Source organism: Lactuca serriola, chromosome 7, assembly GCF_051521515.1.
Source record: "Lactuca serriola cultivar US96UC23 chromosome 7, Lser_US96UC23_V15, whole genome shotgun sequence".
Classification (NCBI taxonomy): domain Eukaryota; kingdom Viridiplantae; phylum Streptophyta; class Magnoliopsida; order Asterales; family Asteraceae; genus Lactuca; species Lactuca serriola.
The window spans coordinates 144,867,255-144,875,431 of NC_136414.1; positions in this window are offsets into that span (position 1 = coordinate 144,867,255).

Consider the following 8,177-nt stretch of genomic DNA (forward strand, 5'->3'; position numbering starts at 1 on the left):
AAGGAGTATCATGAAAAACTTCTCACACATATCACATAATTACAAGAAACAAGTTTAACATATTTAAATAATTGAACTTCTCACCTCAAACTCACATAGGTATCAAACCCGATGCATCAATAAAACTATGTTCGACATCACTTGCATGTGAAATCTTATATGTCCAACGAACATTTAGCATGTTTCACTTTATCGAAATTTTTTTATAATTATTTGTAGAATAAGTTATTGTTTTAGTTACATTTTTAAAATTTTAACATTTCTTGTTGATATGGTTTGCAAAAGTTGTATGTCTGGTCCTGAAGACTAATTTTATGAAATCTTATCAGATAAAGTTGCATGTGTGGTATTGCATGCGTGGTGGTTATTCTTGATAACGATTCACTAGGTTAGTGGCTGATGGTGGTTAGTGAAATTAAATCATTAGTTCCAAACAATATTTCATATACGTTTGTCTATGTGGTGGTACGAAATGTTGTGTATTATATGACAGCTATTGTGTTGAATAATTTTTGTAAATATTTTTAAAAACATATTTGTATGGTCAATTTTGTCTTGTCCGTGTATTGTGGAACATGTGTTGTGTTCTGTACAATAACCATATTGTACTTTTTGTTCATCGAACATATCACTACAAGGAAAAATGCAATTAGCAACAACAAAAGTCACCGATAAAGGGTCTCACTGTCACTGGTAGTGGTAATCGCGGCGACACGTCGCCGCTACTGCTTCATCGCTATTAATCACATTGTCGCCGCTAAACAGAATTGCTGCCGCTAATGACATAGTCGCCGCTAAAAAGTGCAGTCGCCGATAATAACATTTTCGTTAAATTATTTTTTAATCAACGATCACTAATAGAAAACAGCCCTTTAATGACGCGCAAACAATGACACGCGGTGATTTACGATACGCAAAAGCATGTGCCCTAAAAATAATGTCATATCTTCTAAAATTTGAAGGATAGAAGACACGTTTTTGTGCGTGCCCTAAAATTATTGTCCAACAAAAAAAATTAAAAACACGGAGGGCACCGATTTAAAAATGGGTGTCGTCTAGGAATGTCGCTTTATATTTTTTTATTCAAAGGCGCGCTCTCTTCTTTTGCAGCTGGGGGGAAACGAAAATGCCAAAAGTTTGAAAGGCCGCCATTGTTATCCTCTTCCTTATTTCCATCTTTCTTTTCTATCTCTCTCTCTCTATCTATCTATCTCTATCTCTATCTCTCTCTCCCTCTCTCTCTCTCTATCTCTCTCTCTCTCTCTATATATATATATATATATATATATATATATCACTCTAATACCCAAAAAAAAACCCTAATATCATCACCAATCCTATAATTTTGTTGATTTTATTAGTTATGCTATTGATGGGTTGTACAGTCGCCGAAAGGGTGCCGACGATATCTTGCCTAATGGTTTCAAACACCCACCTGAGAGACAGTTGTGTAATTAACGTAATTTTGTTCGGATTAAATGGTTTCACAGCTACTCGAGTGTTACAACTCAATTGAGGAGTTTCTTTTTCCTTATAAGCCCCCAATTTCTGCTTGATTTATAGAATGTAGTTATTGTAATCTACTCGGATGTTGATAAAACCCTAATTCTACATCGATTACCCAGTGTAAGGGTTTTCTGTTCTTGTCTATGTGTGAAGATTTCTTACCTAATTTCTCCTTCTCGGTTTCATACTCGCCTTGATGCTACTAGCTTGGTTTCAGTTTCAGGCCTGTACCCACTGTTCTCTGTCAACTCCGATCAAAACCCACCGGCCATCCACCCTCGATGTCACCTCCTTTGCCGGTCACCAAAAATCAGCAGACGCAGATAGCTGATAACAAGAAAAACACGAACAATAGAGTGGGAGAAAAAGAAAGAGAAATTTGAAATTCGACTTTAGGTAACCATTATTTCGTCGTTCCCTTATTTTTTTTCTAAACCGATTTGTTTTTCAACTATGGAATTTTGGGAAATTTGATGTTTTTTCTCCATCTTCAATTACTATGTCTTTCTTAATGATACGTTAATTTGTTTGATTGAGGGTTCGACATGATCAATTACTCAGACCATTATAGGGTTCGACATGTATATCATCGTTTATTTGTGATATACGACTAACTGGTCTTCATTAGCGATTTGCACGTAAGTACCTTTGACTGAAACTTTATTGACTTTTCATTTGACTTTCTGTAATCATTTTTCACAAGTTTATATCATTCATCCTATTTTCTGTTTCTTCCAAATACTCATTCTATTGTCACTTATAGGAACGAAAAGAGAGGCATTTGTACCCCCTTCTTATTCACCATCTAGTTTAGTGAGAAGAATTTGTTCATTACCAACTTGATGCATTGATGTTCAATGATCAACCACGTCCAGATTATGGGGTCGAAGTCATGTACAGGGTAATTACTTCCTATTTCTTGAGTCTATTTCTTGAATCTAATTCTTGCATTTTTCTAAATGATTTCTAAATGATCAACCACGTCCAACTTGTTCTTGTTGAAGTTCCTTTAAAACCCTTCTCATTCACATTGCTTGACATGCAGCTGCAGTCAAGGAAACATATTCAGCTTTGGTACTTGAAAGTGCAGTGCATTCTTGTTTCTTTGAGCTCCATGTAACAGCTCCTGTTCCTAAAGTGAACACACTTGCTGAGACGCTTCTTCTATCATCATTATAACCTGCCCAGTCACTATCCGAAAAGCCACAAAGTTTGACTTGAGTTGCTTTGGCATACCAACACTCAGGAGACTATGATCCAAGGCAGGAATGTATTGAACATCATGAAGGCATTAAGCCTTATCATTCTCAAACTGAATTCTTATTGTACCTTTTCCTTCTCCATGTAATGTTTTTCCATTTCTAAGTTGCAGAGTCATTTTCTTTGAATCATCAAGTTAAGAGAAGGCATTTCGTTTACCTGTTGGATAATAGCCAGTGCCTTAGCATCTTTTCTTCTATTTTCTCGTAAGTTTGCTTCTTCATTCTTTGCGGGAAGTCCATGCTCAACTAGTTCCCACAGATCTTGTGATCTTAGTATTCATAGCCTTCTCCTTTGAACCCAGTGCTAATTTCTCAACTTCTTTCACAGTTCTTCCAATTTCCAAAATTTTAATTCCAACCATATTGAAATTCGAAAGCAATTGCTTCAATCGATTTCCTGTGGGTTAGCTCGATACCCTTGATTCGTCCGGTAGTGCCGCATGAGTAAAGTATCCCCACCCTATCAGACCGCTATACATCTCTGCTTCAAGATATCCCATCTCAATGAAAGTGATTCAGGCCTCACTCCTCTCTCATAGCGATTTAGGGTTTTTTGGTACAAGTTATCGACTAAGACACCGGCGACTTAGGGTTTTTTCATAAAAGTTGTGTATGTGCACTTCGATTGATCCAATGACGAATCCACAATGTTTGGTTTGGAAAATGTAAAACAGAGGTAACGTTTGTTTCTTTTTGAGTTCATATAGATGAGAGAATCACGTCATCTGTCGATTCTATCATCTCACAGCGTTGGTAGCCCCTTCAGGCGGTTTCTCCGGTCAGTGGCTCACTCCTTAACACATAGGTACAATTTTATTCTGATTTCTTCTTCTTATACTGCTTCTGTCTTTTGTAAACACAATTTTGATTCATAAAATATCTGTTATTCTTTCTACTCAATTTGCAGTTATAGATTCTGCTCTTTCAGCTCACAATCGTAAGTGGTATACAGTTTCACTGAAGCCAAGTTCCCTGTAGTGAATATGATGGTTGTTATTAGAACTTCATAATCACAAAAGCCAAACAAATTGTTATATTTTTACATATCTATTCAGGGCACAAGAATTGGGTTCTCTGTGTTGCAATGGTGAGAATTAGAAAACAGTTTATTTATTAGTTTTACATATTTATGCTTGCTTGTGCTTTGTTCAATGATTGGTGTATCCTAATAAATTCAAAAATATATTGAGATTTGTAGTCGTCATCCAGAAATTAAGTGGGCTCAGAGAGAGGATAAAGTTTATGTCACAGTTTTATTGGCGGATACAAAAGATGCAAAAGTGAATCTTGCTCCTGAAGGTGTTTTTACATTATCTGCTTCAGCTGGTCAGCATGAGTATGATCTTAAGCTTGAGCTTTTTGACAAAGTTAATGTAGAGGTAAGCAGCCATTTATATTCTAAATTACTTTATTATATCATTATATCATTTTACTATATACTATATCTAGATTCAAATATATTCATATTTAAACTCCATTTATATTCTAAATTAGTTTATTATATCATTCATTAGGCATGCAGGGTACCTAAAGTCTTGCGTCCTTTATATGATCTCCAACTGTTCTCGCTCAAAAAAACAACAATGATGGTAATACAACATTTTAAATCCATAACGTTTCCAAATATACCCTTATGTCATTTTACTTAATTAATAAAAAATTGAATATGTGACAGGCTTTACGCCAGCTAAGGCAGATCGCTCTAGAAGCTTCAAAAACCTCATTGATTTCAACATCTTCTGATTCTTGTGATTGCAGCTAAGACAATCAGGTATAAATATAATTATGGTCTTTCTTATAATCTTTTGTACTTTACTGACATATTCTTGCGATTGCAGCTTGTTGAACATGTTGCTACATGCTTAATTAAAATAGCAGAAAGAGTACAAGAATCCAGTGAAATGCTTGATGAACTTTCTAAACATGGATTGATTCATCAAGTGGCATATCTTATAGACCTGATCAACCATACCAATCTATCTTATTATGTTCATACTGTATGTCCATCTTCTTTTATTTTTAGCAATTTTTGTTTTTTTTCCAATCTTTTTTAAGAACTCTTGTGTATTGATATGTAGGGTTTAATTGGACTACTTGTTAAACTTGCTTCTGGTTCTATGGTGGCTGTGAAGACACTTTTTGATCTTAATATAAGTAGCATTTTGAAAGAGATCTTGTCAATATATGACCTTTCACATGGAGTCCCTTCCCCTCAAACAATTGATGGACATTATAATCAAATGCATGAAGTTTTGAAGTTGTTGATTCAGCTTCTACCCGTTGTATCCAGAAATCAAGAAGTTCCATTAGCTGCAGAAAAAGAAGCTTTCTTGGTGACTCATCCTGATCTTGTAGAGAAATTTGGGAATGATTTATTACATGTCTTGATCCAGGTTGGTTATCATTTGTCAATCATGTTGTACTAATTTCTTGCTAACTTTTACGATTTCGCTGATATACCCTTTCTTTTCTTCTCATTTCTGAACAGGTTGTTGATTCTGGGGTGGATTTATATATCTGTTATGGGTGTCTATCTGTTGTTGACAAGTTACTTTATTACAGTAACTCTGATATGCTTCTTGATTTGCTTAAAAGCACCAACATTTCAAGGGGACATAATCTTGAATTCTTGATACTCAACTATACTTTTTTCTATAAAATTTCTCTTCAGTTTTAATGGTTTCATGTTGGTAATTTCTCAGGTCAATTGCTTATACAATCCAGAACTTAAAGTTGAATGGGATTCAGCCAAAATGGCCAATAAATAGAGATTAGCACAGTACATATCGAAAGTAACAGGCGAAACAATTGACCCAAATACCCTTTTTGACATTCAAGTGAAGCGCATCCATGAATATAAAAGACAGGTGTTGTATACAGGAGAATCATGAAGAATCCAAAGTGGCAATCTTGTAATTATGCATACATATCATTCTGCCTTCTAAATTTGGACCTAATAGTTTCTTTTTTTGTGTAAAAACAGATGAAAAGATAGCATTATTGGGTGCAATACAATCTTTATTCGAGGGTTCAATGTACACTTTTGTGTTTCTATGGACACCTGCTTTAAGCCCAAATGGTGAATACATTCCACATGGTTTCATTTTTGCTACTTTCATGTTATCTTCCATGTTAGGAAGCTCTTTAGCTTCTTGGTTATTAGCACACACACTGACATACATTGATATTTTGTTGTGTTGTGTGTGTGTATGTGTATATATATATATATATATATATATATATATATATATGTATGTATGTATAAAATCAAGATTCACTTTCCACTCGGACAAAAATACTCTTTCGGATTGTTCCGAATTATTATGACCATTTTGCCCTCATAGGAATTTTGACATTAACATATATGCACACATTTCTTTTAGTGTAGATTTTGTCGAAGAGAAATGACAACAAAGAAGATAAGTATCTCTTGTTGTTTGTATATATACACTTTTTCTTCTTGTTTAATAACTTAAAAACTATATAAATGTGAAATTTGAAGGCTCACACACTGTTAAAAGGATTGGAAAAGATAATTGCAAGTGCAGATATTCCAATGTTCGTCTGTGGTGACTTCAATTAAGTTCCAGGAAGGTATGTGTCATTTCTGCTACATTTGTTATGTGTGTTGTGTGGCCAACAAACATCTGTTTTCATTACTTTGGTGCATGTAATTATTGATCCACAATAAGTCCATGGATTTACTGTGTTTTTGGATTGTCCTATAGGTAGCATCTCAGCTTCTGATTAATTTGGTGTACTATTTTGGCAGGTTGATCTCTAGGGCCTGCTAGAAGGATTGGATATTGCAGTTAAGCATCTATCTAAGACTTCACGGCAAGGACTTGATGAATATAAGTTAGCAATGTTTTACTTGATTTGGACATGAACAAGACTCAAGCAAAAGCAAGACTCATACTTTGGCATGGCTAGAAGCTTTGGAGGAAACAAGACTCAAGCAAAAGCAAACACACAGAGAGTTGTTAGCACATAGTAAGCTAGATAATGCGATTGTATATAAATTCTACTTCTCTTGAGTTCATTTCCTTTATTACAATTACTAATTATTTGTATTTGACATATTAGTGAAATGAATTATCTTTGTTATTTATGGTATTTTATTTTGTATTATGAGATTTTTAAGGTATTATTTAATTTAAAAATTAGTAAATCAATAATATAATATTTTTTTTAAAACATTTAAAATTATGATACGCAAAAATGTGTGTCATCTTCATTTATGACATGGCCTTTCTTGACAGGGGCTTTCTTGATACGCATTGCGTGTCATTAACATGCGCGTCGTAAGGTTACGACTCGCGAATGCGTGTCGTCTTCCTTTATGACAGGGCCTTCCTTGATACGCATTGCGTGTCGTAAATGCGCGACGTAATTGTGCGTCGTAAATGAGCGTCGTAAATGCGCGTCGTCTCTCTTTATGACAGGGTCTTCCTTGACGCGCATTTGCGCGTCGTCTGAGCCTTTTACGACGCACAATGAGCGTCGTAAAAGGCTGTTTTTCTAGTAGTGGATTTTGGTTGTTGGTAATAGTGTCGTCGGTAATTACATAACAACATTCAATTAAATATCAAAAATAATAGTGTTGCTGGTAATTTCAAAACAAACATCCAATTAAATATCAAAAGTAATAGTGTCACCGATAATAATGTCGCCGATAATTACAGATCCGATTAAATATTAAAAGTAATAGTGTCATCGTTAATAATGTCGCCGGTAATTATAAAAAACAACCAAAAGTTTTACAATCAAACAGGTAGAAAAACGTGACAAGTGTAATATGCAAATAAAACTCCTCCCTACATACCATTATCTTCGTTCCTATCGTTTCCTCGATTATTCTTTGATTGAAAAAACAAATAAAGCTCATCTCTAAATACTGGGTCGTTGAGTATTGTATGAAGATTTTCCAACTACAAAATAAATAACAACATATGTATATTTATAAGTTAAATTATCAAACATAAACAAAAGCTATGAAACTACATTGCTATTTTTAAATTAAGTCAAAAAGCCAAAGTACATTGCATCAAACACACATACATTGATATATATACACCAAATTTACATAGATTCACATACAAATATCAAATATGCATACATATGGCAATTTTCAAATAATTGCTACCACTACACATATTTTGCAATTAAACTAAAATTTCACAATAAATAGAAGTAAATAGAACCTGTGGTAGCGGAAATCAATGAAAATGGTCCAGTGGTGGCGGTAGTTGTGGGTGGTGGTCGGGAACGTAGCAACACAATCGACAAAACTGAAAATGACAATTTTTTTGCAATTAACCATTCCAATAAGCATATCGATGTTACAAGAGAAAAGAGACCGAAAATTGACATGGAAATAGCTTGGTGTCTCTAGAAAAAGGTTGATGT